This window comes from Pongo abelii, chromosome 14 (genome assembly GCF_028885655.2).
Source record: "Pongo abelii isolate AG06213 chromosome 14, NHGRI_mPonAbe1-v2.0_pri, whole genome shotgun sequence".
In the NCBI taxonomy this organism is placed as follows: Eukaryota; Metazoa; Chordata; class Mammalia; order Primates; family Hominidae; genus Pongo; species Pongo abelii.
This window is the reverse complement of record NC_071999.2, coordinates 59477370-59492994: the sequence shown is the minus strand read 5'-3', so window position 1 is coordinate 59492994 and position 15625 is coordinate 59477370.

Here is a 15625-nt window from a genome sequence, read left to right as displayed (position 1 = left end):
GGGGTGTGTCCTCCGTTGAGTATACCATGCTTGCTTTTGAAAGCAAGTACACTCAACCCATCCTTGATATTTGGAGTTGTACTGACCAAACTAGTACCTACCATGTGCCAGCTTAGATTTTACACTGTTGTTTCAGAAGCATTAATTGCCTCTTTTCATCTCAGACTCTGTGCACCATTCTACTAATCTTATTTCCTCAAATGAACAATACTCTCCCACCGTTTAATAATATTTGTTTACATTATTTCCTTCTGTCTGAAATGGTCTTTTCCTCCTATTTGTCTGGTTAACTACTATCCAATCTTTAGGTCTCATTTGAAAGGTTACATCTTCCAGAGGTATTCTCTGACCTTTTACACTTCTTAGGTCTCTTGCAATATGTATACCCTAAGATCTGTGTATTTCTCCTATTATAATACTAATCAAAATTGGTCATAAGTTGAATTTAATCATCCGTCTTCTTGAGAAGGTCTGTGGGGGCAGAATCTGGATTGAGTATTCACTGCTGCAAGCTTACAAGGAAGCACTGTATCTGTCGAGGGATAAATGGTAATAAATACTTTTTGAAGTAGTAAATTGACTTTTAAGATCCTTGAGAGCAAAGACTGTTGATTCTACTTCCTCCATATGCTCCATACAGCATTCCATGAGGGTCCAAAGTCTATTAGAAGTCTTCAATACTTATCGAGTACATTCCAAGGATCCTAGAGTTAGGAGATGTTTTATAAACAGTCTAACATAAAATCTTCAACTTATACTACATTGCAGAAGCAGAGGATCAAAGGCCACAAACCTGGTTGATTTAATGGAGCACACTGAAACCCAAGTTTCCCAACATCTGGAAAAGGATTTCTCCATGACACTATTCTGCCATATGGGTGGATTCAGTTTCAGAGTTAAACTAGATTATTTATCCACTGAAACGCTACCATGGCCATTACAAACAAATGTCATCTTACAAGTTCTTCCCTCAGCCATCAGAAATAATGATCCCTATTGAATGCCAAGTCATTGTAGAAGCTCTTGTAGAAGATTGTTAGATTTCAGAAGCTTGTGAAAATTTTCTGTGTCCTGATGTCCTTGACATAAGCGAAAAAAACTTTCAAAAGTCTAATTGTTTTTTTCCATTTACTCACATAAACACGTGTGCACACATGCACACACATACACATTTACAAACATCCTTCTACTGTTCAGCCATGTATCAGTTTAGAGAAAAACATCGCAGTTAAATTTGGGCAACCATTCTAGTACATATAGTAATGATCAATTTCCTCTAATGCGAAGTTATTCTCTAGGCTTTCAGTTAAATATTGTGGGCAGTGAATTCATCCTTTGAGAGAACTGAAGGAGCTATAAAGTACTTCATATAGTCATTTAGTAAAGTTATCCAAAAGAGTTAAAGTTTCCCTAAGTGACTTACATGCTGAATTGTTTAATTGGGTCCATTACATTAAAAAAAGATATCTGTCATATAAAATTCTTTTAAGAATGAAACCACAGAACTTGACATTTTCTATGTTAATTAAATTTTGAATATTTTTCTTAACTTTAGTTGAATCACTGTGCAATTTCACACATCCATTTGTTATTTCATGCCTGACAAAAGATATGAGGTAAATGGTAAGGAGAAAACAAATCATTTGTTCTTTCTGTTGCCCTAAAAGTGCCTATATCTGCTAATTCGTTGTTTTCATATCTCAGAAATCACAACTGTAGTCATACTTAGAAGTAATAATCTTTCTGCTTTAAGATTAGCACAACAGGATACTGGCCAGAAATCTTTTAAATTTTTGGTATAGCAGGTAAATATTAACATAAGATACATGCTAACTTCTAGCCTAGAGAGTTGTAGGTAGAAGTAGTCATAGACTTATGTTCATGGGTGAGGAAATAACTCATCTTTTAAGATATTGTTCTTGAGTTTGCAAAGTAAGATGACAAAATATAATTTTGTATAATTAATCATTTGTCAACAATTATTATTTAGACATTCTTAGGTCCTACAAGGCTAATGGGTTGTTGCTTTACTAGAGAATTCATGGCAATTCAAATAGACATTGGTAAATATTTGAATTTGACATTTGATGCTGATTACATTTCAAATAGTATATCCAATGTAACATGCCTTCCAAATTGTGTGCTTGCATATCTGTGTGTTTGTGCATGTGTTAAAGAAATAATCAATCCTCTCTTTCCAAAACCCTAAACATCCCCATCATGACTGCATTAAATGAAAGGAAGAGAGATGAGACCTTAGGAGGAAAACAATGGCATTTTAAAAATAAATATGTAAAGTAGTTTTTAATCCTTTACTTTCACTTAATGAACTTGTGATATAAGGTAGGTGTAATTAGAACTGTCAATACTGAATTTCAACCGTGCACTGCACTATGAATTTAATTTAAATTTTCCTATCCCTATTTTTCCCTTCCCATCACCTCTGGGAAAAATTGAAGCACTTGACTGCTGCTGTGGCAAATTGGATCCTAATAAGTATGATGCTTTACTGCTTCTTGTTTTTGCTAAGATACAACTGCAATATTTCAGGAGAACTCACCTGGGCATTAATTCAACAAGAAGTGTTGGTAGGCACCTTCTATTTTCCACATTTTGATATCTCAGTGAATGACTTGCATATAAAGAGGCCCAGCAGCTGTTTTTTATCATTCACCAATGTGCTTGTCATTTCAACCTCAGGTTCCTCTGACTCACCTCTCGGGGCTTAGAAATAATACTTCATGCTTCAAATTTTTTGAGATTATAATTTTTAAAAATCTGAATAATGTAACTGATAAATATGCTTAGATACGAAGGGGTTGATTTCAGAAGGTATTCTAAAACTATCACCAACATCACATGTCATGATAGGCCCTATTTAAAACTTGAATCATGTCTTGAGAAACCAACATCTATGATATAAACAACGAAAAGCAGAACACAATCAATGTCTTTTTTAAGTTAAGATAAAATATTTCATGAAACAAAGCTTGTTAAATATTGTATAAATGGAGAAATTTGAAAGTGATATGAAATATAGTAAGTGCTAGTAAGAACAGGAACTTGTAGAACTTTCATACAATGCTGCTAAGCGTGTAAATTGGTACAACTACTTTAAAAGAATTTGGTAGTGCCTATTAAATCTGAATGTGTCCATAATTCTGCACAAATATACATACATTTTTAGCCCTAAAGACACATACAAGAATGTTCATAGCATCATAATTCATAATAGACAAACCAGAAACTACTCAAATGTCCATCAATAATAGAATGGATAACAGAATAGACATAAGATGCAATATTTTTCAGCAATGAGAATGAACAAACAGATGCCATAAGAAATAATATTAATTTCTCTCAGAAACACAATTTTTAATGACAGAAACTGGGAAAAACAAATCTGTATTGTTCAATTTCATTATCATGAGTTAAAAAAGAGTAAAATCTAACATAAGGAATAGAAATCACATTAATGGTTACCTATGAGGAAGCTTCTGGAGCGTTGATTGTGTTCTGTTTCAGGATATGAATGGTAGTGACATCAAAGATTTCCCTATGTAAAACTTTCCTCAGCTGCCTTATTATTTGCCCACAATTTATATGTGTTTCAGATTTCAATTAAAAAGTTACCTTAAAAAGGGCAATGTGAAGTATAACAAAATATGAGACATCCTCATGAAAATACAGATCTTTCATTTCTGCTTTCTTTATTCTTCATAGTACTTCACATATATTTTTATTCCAGCCATAATATATTAATTATATTTTTATTTTACTATATTATAAAAATATTAAGTCACAGACTATGTGTTACTATTCTTATATATCCAGGATCTAGTGAGGTGTCTATTACATGTTAGGCTGATTAATGATAATAATAAAAATTTTAAAAACTAACATTTGTTGAGTGTCTGTTATATGTCACTATTTTTATAAATTATTTGTATATTAACATTTCAATTTTACAATTATCTGATTTAGTTAATATTAGTTCGTATTTCATATAAGAAAACTCAAGCACTTGATGGTGCAGTTATTTGCCCAAGGATGTATGCGAAGCAGTGGTAAAAAAAATAGGTCTGAAATTCAGACTACAGAGCTTAATTTCTTAACTACCATGCTACAAAGAGCAGGTTAAGCATGTAACAACACAGGATTGGCGAGCATTAAGTTCTCAGTAACTGTGAGCAATGAATACACTATTCAGTTGATAAAGCAAGATAACATAGTGATTATTCTTCCTGTTGAAACTATAGAAGATGGAAATAGGCAGATACATTTATTCACACATGTCACTCTGCAATAGGCATTGAAGATACAATGGATTAAAATATCAGATGTAGTCCTAGTTCTCAGAAATTAAGTTTTACTAGAAAAGACAAAAATTAATGAAATCATCACATTTGTTATAAGTGCCGTTAAGGAAATCTATTGAGTGCATAAACATACCTAATAGGGTGAAAGGCACACCGATAAAAGTAAAGGAAGCCAGTGTGACATAACTAGAGATGGCCAAGAGATGGCTGGTTTGAGAGAAAAGGGAGAGGAAGGCAGGGCCAGAGGATGCACTTAAGTGGGTGAAGAACTTGAAGAAATGTGATCACAAAGAATTCGGGGATGACTGTGTGTATAAAGAATAACTTCATAAGATCCCCTTGAGTAAACTATGTTCTATGCTTTTAAGAAAATATTAGCAAAGTTATTTTAATAAGAAAAGACTGTGATGAAATTAAGTGAAAAAGACAAAGTCACTAGGGTTAGACCCCTGATTCTGTAGGAGTCGCTTCATCTTTTGAAGTTTCTCAAGTATCTTTGTTTTAATGAGTGTAAACAGAGTGGAATAAACAATCTTCCAGTTTTCTCCATATACAAAGCAAATGATGATGCAGTCTGAGCATTACCTTATTCTATTGTGGTCTTTCAGCAAATCCTAGAAACACAAGTTTTAGGTGACTGTTATTTCCACTGCCCAAGTCAAAAGTCAATCGATAGTGGCTAAATACTGACAGAATTGGTGCTGCTGGGATTCTGAAAGCATCTCTCCCCTTAAGCTGGATGGAAAAATGATGCTGCCTTTATAACATTTTGACATTCATCACTTTTTGTCATAGCTCTAAAATAAAATCCCTGGTGCCTGAGAACCTGACACATCCGCATCCAATCATGGTTGCAGGACTTGTCAACCACCTTAGTGAATCCAGGGTGACATTGTGTGGCTGAACATCACTGTCCTGAAATAGTGAGGTGAAAAGTAAGGTTCACTATAGGGTTTTGTTTTCTTTTAAATTTTGTTAATTTGGGTAATAAGTCAAAATCCTGAGGAGTAAAATTTATGTTTATAAGCATATTTGCCAAACAATACAAATTTATTTTAAATTAACCTATGTTCTATCTGCTTTTTGTAGAGCTAGAGCAAGAAATAGAACCAGTAACTATAACTGGTAGGTAGATTTTTTAAAAATTGCCAAAACAAATGTTGGTATATTATACACAGTCTTGTGCAATAGTGGGCATCATTGTCCTTAAGGTGCTCTGGAGGCTGGGACGATATAGGGGGAGGAAGATACCAGCAGGGGAAGCTGTTAAGAGGGGAAGTTGTTAACAGTAAAAGCCTATGATTGCTCATTAAGAGCCACACTCTTAAAATTTTCAAATAATGATAACTGTCATTAATGAATACAATATATGCTGGCATTATTCTAAGTATTCTAAGTAACATCAATTCTAAGTAATTGAAAACATTATCTCATTCAATTCTTAAGACAAACATATGATGTAATTATTATTACTCCTACTTTACAAAGAACCTAAAAAGAATCTAGTGACTATTTTAGATTCCAAAGAACCTAAATAAGTCTAGTGACATAACATTAGCTTATAAAAGAAAATACTGGACCTCCAAACCAAATCTGTTTGCCCTTTCATCTCATGACTCAAAATAAAAGAGTGTGGCCACGTTCTTGTAAAGTAGATGGTGTAATTTGGATTGAGGCAAGACAATTGTTCAAATCTCTCCTCAGTCTCTCTGGAGATAAGTACCTCTGAAGTAAGTCTCTTGCTGTTGTATTTGATTATATCCTCTCCCCTCTTTCGGTTCATTATGGCTTTCTAGGTTTTAAGGTGTCTATGTTTAATTAAACCCCGGATAACATAAGTCAGTTAAAATGTCAGTCTTTAAAGCATGTGAAACTAACATTCAAAACACGTAATTAATAATTGTAGGAGTGAAGCTCGGTGAGTCTGGCATTTCCTATCTGTAGTCTTGGGGAATCAAAAGAAAACTCTACCAGGTCTAATTTTAAATATTTAACAGACAAAAAAAAATTGACTATCCCAGAAAGAAATTATTTATAAGAACAAACTTTTGTTTTTGTTTTATCTTAATTCTCATGCAAAAAAAGCATTTGCAGAAATGTTGACAGACTCCAAATGAGAAGTTTTTAAAATTAATATGGCATCGCATTATTTTGTCTTATTGTTCACTTATTTTGTCTGTCTGATTTGGTCCATGAAAAACTGCCTTACTTGTGTATTTTCATACGTACTTTTTGATATATTAAGTATTTTAAGAAGTCAGAGTCAGTGGAAAGTGTTAGTGATGACCAGTATGACCCTAACTTTGCCCTCAGCTTGAGTTAACTTTAGGCAGGATTCTTCCTGACTCAAAGCCACTTACTTTTTTTTTTTTTTTAGAGAATTTACTTTAGAAAACTTGTAAATCATTTTCCTATCATTTTAAAATGTAAATATTTTTGAAAGCCTCTTGCCAATTTTTCAACCCAGGAATGTCTTTCTCAAGAACCAGGGAGTCATCTATTTAAAGTGTAATCATCCAGGAAAGATAGTGCTCCTATTGCCCACTCTCTGTGGGAAGGGTAGGAGCCTAACTTCTGGCGTGCCCTGATGCAAGTTAAAAAAATACTTCCTGCTGAATGGAAACATCACACACCAGGGCCTGTCATTCAGTGGGGGGAGGGGGGAGGGATAGCATCAGGAGATATACCTAATGTAAATGATGAGTTAATGGGTGCAGCACACCAACATGGCGCATGTATACATATGTAACAATCCTGCACGTTGTGCACATGTACCCTAGAACTTAAAGTATATATTAAAAAAAAACTACTTCCTGCTATAAAGATGAGAAAAGTTTGTTTTTCTCTTGGATATAGCCAATAAGCAAACACAGATGGCCTATAACTCTTGCCTTATCCCAGTATTTAAAACTCTATAGTCATGTTTGTTTCAACAGAGTTGAGCTCCGTCTTTCTCTTCTTGCAACAGAAGTATTAAACAAAGTCTTTCTTGCCTGTTTAGAGTTGTCGGGTGCAAGTTTTGCTTTGACATTAATCAGCAGCAGCTCCAAAAGGATTGATAAGATATTCTTAATCAATAATGGTGCATTATTAAATAAAGTGCAAAGATAATAAAGCAAATACCAATCTTGTTCTATAATATAGAATGTAGACAAAAGAGGCATGATAGTATAGTGCAGAAGATACAAGGGTTTGGAGTTGGGAGATATGGAATTCTAATTATGCTCCTGAATGACAAGTTCATACATAGCATAAGGCAGGGCTTCAGTGTGTACCTCTGAGATTATTCTTCCCTGTGCACATTCAGCAGAATTTGAGGAAGAACAGGAATAATAAAAATATACAATTAACTCACTAGGTAGACCGTATATTAATAGTAGAAAGAATATATAGAGATAGATAGTTTCAGAATGTGCCAGAAATATAATTATTATAGCACCTAGTTATATGGGGTGGACATATAATGACCCTTCAGTAGCCTATGGTTAGAAATCCCACAGAATGGAAATCACAAAACCAAGGCAAATTCTTTACGCTTTGTGACCACATTTTCTTCATTCTAGACTCTGTTCTTTAAAGTCCCTTTGCACTTAAAAATTTAATATTATTAAACTGAGATGAACATTATTCACATCCAACTAGTAAATCAAATGTTTATATTAAATCTATTTGATTTTTAAGGCATTTGGGTGCCAAATAACTATCTATTAAGAAAATAAACATAGTATGTTTATTAGTTTCCTACTGCTGTATAACCTATTACCACAGATTTGGCAATTTAAAGCAACACATTTATCATCACTCCGTTTCTTTGAGGCAGAAGTCTAGGTAGGGTCAACTGGATAATCTGTTCCAGGTCTTAGAAGGTTAAAATCAATGTGTTGACTGGGAAAGACTCTTATCTGGAAGCTCTGGGAAGATGCCACTTCTGAGTTCATTTAAGTTGTTGTCAGAATTAGTTTCCTTGTAGTTATAGGACTGTTTCCTTGCTGGCTGTCAGCAGGAGTTTGCAATTTCCCTGTAGAGACCACCCATCCTCCTTCATACGTGGCTATTCTACCTTCAGAGTGGCAAGAACACATTATATTCTTCTCACACTTCAAATATTTCTGACCTCTGATATCAGCCAGAAAAACCTTTCTGCTTTTGAGGGTTCTTGTGATGAAAACTGGCCCACCTAGAAAACCCAGGATAATCTTCTTATCTTAAAGTCAACTGAACTATATGTCATAACAAACACAGGAGTGACAATTCTTCATATTTACAGGTTTTGTGGGTAATGGCTGTTCAACTTTGAAGAACCATTTCAGAAATTTTGCCTCCCATACACAGTTATAATGCATTTTATTTATACTGAAAGGCTAGTTAGTTTCAATTAAAATGTATCTTTTAAGAAGTTATATTTTGAGAACTGACACAAAAATAATGACTAATGCCTTATAATTACTAAGGAATAACTATAGGTTTGCTACTCTGCATAGTACTTGAAATAAATTTTTTCATCTAATTCTCACAACAAAAACATGCTGTTGTGAGCAGCTATCATTCTCTATTTTATAGATGAATCTAAGGTAAAGAGGGCTTAGGAACTTGCCTAAAGTCACATAGCTAAGCTTCCATCAAAAAAAAAAAAAAAAAAAAACTCATCCCTCATCCAGAATCAACAGATTGACTAAAACTCCCTATAGCTCATTGTAACTTACTAATAACCGAATGTCTCTCCAGGTTTTGCATTTTATATCTAGGTTTAATCCAAAATTGAGGATATACTTGATCATGATATATGCAAACATTATCTTTTCAAATTGATAAAAAAAAAATCTGACTGTAAGAATGGGAAGTTGAATGCTGTTTCCTTGAACTTTTCAAAAAATAAATTGTGACTTCCCAAATAATTTCATGTGCAATACTGATGCCGACATTTCTATGTACTCCAGGAATTATACATGACTAATTATATATTTTCCTTTGTGGACTCATTCTTAGTTAAAATAAACTTCTTCATGTTACATAGTAATTCTTCTTCCTATCTAGTTATGCTCAGCAATCTAACCAACTAGAATAAGGTGAATTTTTTTTTGTTTTTTTGTTTGTTTGTTTGTTTGTTTGTTTTGAGATGGAGTCTCACTCTGTCACCCAGGCTGGAGTACACCGGCGCGTACTACACAGCTCACTACAGCCTCCGCCTACCAAGTTCAAGTGATTCTCCTGCCTCAGCCTCCCGAGTAGCTGGGATTACAGGTGCCTGCCACCATGCCCGGTGACTTTTTGTATTTTTAGTACACACAGGGTTTCACCATCTTGGCCAGGCTGGTCTTGAACTCCTGACCTCATGATCCACCCACCTCAGCCTCCCAAAGTACTGGGATTACAAGTGTGAGCCACCGTGCCTGGCCAGGTGAAGTTTTAAAAATCAGAGGGAAATAAAATAAGTATCTAAATCTGTCTTCTATGGCTCATTGGCTGTGGGATATAATAAATTATTAACTCTTTCTCTGTGTTGGTTATATCATTAGCAAAATAATGATAATAACCTACTTAAATGAAGCCATGAATGAAAAATTAGTGAAAGATTGAAAACTACTTTATAGGCACCAAGTATTCTAACAAATAATAATGATAGTATAAAAATTTCTATCTACCAACTTGGGAGTTATATTTCTCGTTGCTTTACTTGATCATCTTTTAGGTTATAATCTTTGAGATATTGAATTTGTGTAGTATTTTGACATCCAGGCTATATTTAATAACTGATTAACATTATTCTTATACTGTTGATCCTACTGTTTCCTTAAAATTTTTCTTAGAATTTTAAAAACTACTCAAGAAATAAGAAAATAAGAGCTCTTATTCAAGGAACTTCCTTTAAAATATAAACTGTAACTTAGAACAAATGCTAGAGATAATCACTTCATTGCTTTGTTTGCTTTTAGTATAATGTCAATTTTGAAGCTATTTCTTTGTTTTCTGTATGCAAAATATTTAGAAGGATTATAGAATCTGCAGAGCAGAAGAGAAATAACATATTAAACTCAGATGTTATTTGAAAGAAAAAAATCCAAATTAATAAGTGCATACATGTATGAAATAATCTATTCCAATATCCATCATAACCCAGGAATTCCTCTTGCTTCTGGATGAAACTTTGTTGACAGAGAACTAAATATTTTGTTTATCCACATTTATTGGTGATTCATATACCAAACTAAAACTTTCTTCTTTCTAATTCCCATCAATTTATGTGATATTTTCTTTCTCTTACGTAAAGTCTACTTTCTTTCCACAGATTTAAAAAGATTTAATAAGATTTAAGATCACATTTAAATGTTCTCATTTAAAACATTTATAGATTTCTTGTTTGCTTTTTACTTTTCTTTCTCTCATATTACAAAACATTATCTAGGTCACTCTGTCTGGAAAAACCCCATGTAGACAATTTCTTTAAAAATATAATGTCAATGTAGGGGCCAGGCAAGGTAGCTCATTCCTGTAATCCCAGTGCATTAGGAGGCCAAGGCAGGAGAATCAGATGAATCCAGGAGTTCCAAGACACAGTGTTGTACTTCATCCTGGGCTGAACAGAGCAAGACCCTGTCTCTAAATAAATATGGAAAGAAACAATGTAGATAAACAGTATAGGTGAGTTAGGATGCTATGTTTTTCTAGAACCTAAAGAGATGTCCTGAAATCACTGATTGCATATTGGGGTGGATCTTTCAATCTCAGAACTCCCCATTACTCCAAAATTTTGCCCCATAAGCAATATATCATTGAAATAATTATTTGATTGAAAATGTCAACTTTGTCAACTAGAGCATTCTTGTTATAGAATTAAAAAAACATGCAAATATGTCTGAATAAAGTGATACTTTTGTGTTTTTAGTATTAGTCTTATTATTGACAAATATTGTATATATTTACTATGTAGAATATAATATTTTGAAATATGTATAGATTGTGAAATGACTAGATTGAGAAAACTAACATATGCATTACCTCATATACTTATTACCTTTTGTGGTTAGAGCACTTAAAACCTACTCTTTGAGTCATTTTCAAAAATACGTTGTTATTAACCATAATTGCCATGTTATATGATATAGCTCTTGAATTTATTCCTCCTGTATATCTGAAATCTTGCATCCTGTGATAAACATCTCCTCAATATCCTTCCCCCAGCCTTGTCCCTATCCCCTGGTAGCCACCATTCCACTCTCTGCTTCTGTAAATTTAATGATTTTAGACTATGAGTGAAGTAATCCAGTATTTGTCCTTCTTGACTGGCTTATTATACTTAACGTCCACCAGGCTCATCCATGTTGTCACAAATGACAGGATTTTCTTCTTTGTTAAGACTGAATAGTATTTCATTATGTATATATACCACATTTGCTTTATTTACTCATCCTTTGCTGGACACTTACATCGACTTTCTGTCTTGGCTATTGTGAATGCTGCTGCAAAGAACATGGGAGTCCAGAGATCTCTTCAACATACAAATTTCATTTCCTTTGCATATATATTCACTAGTTGGATTGCTATGTCATATGATTGTTCTATCTTTAATTTTTCGAGGAACCACCAGAGTGTTTTTCATAATGGCTGTGCTAATTTACATTCCTACCAACAGTGTGTAAGAATTCTCTTTTCTATACAACCTCTCCAACACTTGTTATTCCTCGTCTTTTTTAACAATAGCCATTTTAACAGGTGTGAGGTCATATTTCATTGTGGTTTCGATTTACATTTACCTGATGATTAGTGATGTTGAGTATGTTTTTATGTAACTGCTAGCCCTTTGTTTGTGTTCTTTTGACATCCAAGTCCTTGGCCCATTTTTTAATCAGGTTATTTGTTTTCTTGTTATTGAAATGTTTGAGTATCTTATAGATTTTGGCTATGGATCCCTTATCCCATGTATGGCTTGCATATATTTTTCCCATTTATTAAGATGTTTCTTCACTCTGTTGTTTTCTTTGCAGTGCAGAAGCTCTTTAGTTTGATATAACCCCATTTGTCTATGTTTGCTTTTGTTGCCTGTGTTTCTGGAGTCATATCCAAAAACTCGTTGCCCAGATCAATGACATGGAGATTTTTCATGTTTTATTTTAGTAGTTCATACTTTCAGATCTTCTATTTAAGTCTTATTTTGAGTTAGTTATGTTTTTTGGTGTAAAGTAAAAATCTAATTTCGTTGTTCTACATGTGGATATCCAGTTTTCCCAATGCCATTTATTGAAGAGAATGTCCTTTCCCCATTGTATGTTCTTGGCAACTTTGTCAAAAATCAATCAACAGATATTGGAGCCTTTCATAAGGTGGAGATTGGGAGGTGGAAGAGAACTAGAAAACGTATCTAACAGGTGCTAGTCTTAATACCTGGGTGGTAAAATAATCTATACAACAAACCCCCATGACACAAGTTTACCTCTATCACAAATCTGCACGTGTACCCGTGAAATTAAAAGTTCAATTTGAAAAAATAAATAAAAATTGTACATGAGTAATATTTTGTTTATCTGGAAGAATTCAATCAACCCAAAGTTATTCCAGCATCAATGAAAACAATATACAAATTTGGGATTGACTAAGAAGGCTGATGTTACTAGAGAAACAGCCTCAGGCCTTGATGGATGCTCATGGTTACATGAGTGACTTCCTTTTAGTGGTGGCATTTATTTCTCCAAGGTTCTAACTGCCGAATTGTCATAGCAGTGCAGGGGCTGCAGTGATGACCCAGGGAATTGCTTTGTATTTCATTGGATAGTTATTATGCCCCATATAAACCATTGCTTCTTTCATAAAACTAGGTTCCAGTTTTGGGTCTTCCATGTGGTTTACATGTGACCCTAGATTATTTACTTTACCTTTAGCTTTGTTTCCTCATCTATAAGATGGGATTATATATAAAAATGCTTACATCACAGCTGTCACCAAGATATAAGAAATTATTCCTTTATCACTTTACTTCTTATTCTGAAGTTTTATGATACCTACTTCATTTCAAAATTATTTGAATGCAATGTTACAGGATTATTAAAGGGAAAGTATTTTATTGGACATAAAAAAGATAATGTAAAAAATAAACATATGGGGCTCTGTTTATAAGACCATGAACTTAATGAGTCTCAGAAAATAGTAACCTTTTTATAAATAAATATTTTTCTCTAAAAAAAAAAATCAACTGACTAAACATGGCTTTAGTTCTGGGTTCTCTATTTTGTGCCATTTGTCTATGCATCTATTTTTAGTCCAGTATCATTCTGTTTAAGATGATATTTTTGTAATCTAGAATTTTGTTTGTGTATGTGTGATTCTTAGAACTTATTTTCAAGTTGACCTTAAAAACACAACAAAAGATGTTTTCTTTTTTTTTTTTGCTTTTTTATCATTATGATTCAAGTGCATACAAAATAGCTAAATCTATTCAATTATCCTGTTATAAAGTTGAATTTTCCTAAAAGTTTATACAGTTTAGTCCAATATTAACGTCTTTTCCATTATGACAAATATAATTTTCTTATTTTTACTTTCTGTGGGCTTTATTTACTCTTATTATATATCCACATTTTCATTTAAACACCTGTATTTGTGATATGAACAAGCTATAGTCATAAAAGATAGACTTTAGATTCAAATAGAGAAATTTCAAAATATACAACAAATCCAAAATAAAAAGCCTTATTCAATTTCATTTACATCACACTTACAATACTTGCACATTTTATTTTAACGTCCAAATTATTTCCTGAAGTGTAAATATATCTAGGTAATTTCAAAACATGACGCATTCTTCCATTAACCTTTGGTAAAACACTGAGTCAGGCAGTCTAAAACAGAACTCTGAATTCCGTCACACAATTGTGTGTTTGTGTTCTTTCTCTGAATTCATCTTCTAATTTTTTTTAGGGGTTTTTGGCAAAGTTTTCTATCTCTTAACTCTTGTAACTATGGGATTTTTGCCACTGTCTTGAAGATTATTCAGTGCTTCATAGAACTCATCCCTTGGGAGCCATCTGTAAATAAGAGGCAGGCTAAATTTCTACAGAAACACTTGATATCTTGCCATCTATTTCGGTGACATGACATCTGAAATTAAGTTTTAAACCTATGAAACAATCATCCAAGGCAAATAATTCTTTTGAAACAAAATAGGTTACATTTGGGGGAAAAAAATGTTAATTCTACAAAATAAATTCCATGCACCATGACAGTTTGGCAGGAGATTAAAACAACTGAGTTCTTGTATCTAAAAACATTTTCTTTTAGAAGAAAGTGTGACTTGTTGTATTGCTTAACAGCACAGTTTTGTAAAAATAAAAATATGAAATCAAGAAGTCCTCAAAAATTCAAAATGTGCAATTCAAATTTTCAATGACTGGATAATTTTTTGAAAAATTTAAAATCTCAGATTTTTGAAAGTAGATCGTAGCAAAAATTAAAGTATTTTTATCATTTTCTTAGTATTGAATTGCTCAAAATTTTAAGAAGTTAAATGTTAGCCAGAAATATTTTAATCAATAACCAGATTACATTACATTGTGCCCGTTGATTGTGATAAATACATAAAGGGAAATTACTGTCATCCATTAAGTATTACTAAATACTAGGCATTTTAAGTTTCTGATAGATAGATATGTATATAGATGATAGATAAATAGATAATGATAGGTAATACAATATAGATAGATAAGTAATACACATACATACTTATGTATGTGTGTGCGAATTTTTATTTAACTTTATATGATAGTTATTATTAACATTTCCATTTAGCAGATGAGGAAACTGAGATGCAGAGAGTTAGTAACTTGTCTTAGCTACATAATGAGGTAATGTTAGAACACATTTTAGTTGAACTTGTAGCTGAAATAAGATATAGAAATCTCATAAAAAACAAATTATTTTGCTAGGAAGAACTAATCTAAACATTTAAAAACCGTCTAAGGCCTGCTTTTCCCAAAGATATTTAGATAAATCATCAAGCAAAAACCAAAACATTTTCAAAGTTCATTCCACACAACTATATTACTAAAACACAAGTTTGTTATTAAAACAAAATGTTAGCAACATTTCTATCAATTATAATGTGAGCTGAACATATACAGGCTTATGGAATCAAAATAAAATGTTGCTTAGAGGAAAATTTATAATTATAATTAAAAAACAAAACAAACTGTAGCAAATATCTAGACAAGGTGATTGGAAAATTCAAATAGACAGCATAAACCACCCAGAATATCCAGGAAAAGTGAGAAAAAATGGCTACGAGATCTATGAAAACTAACTGTAAAACGTTAGTAATT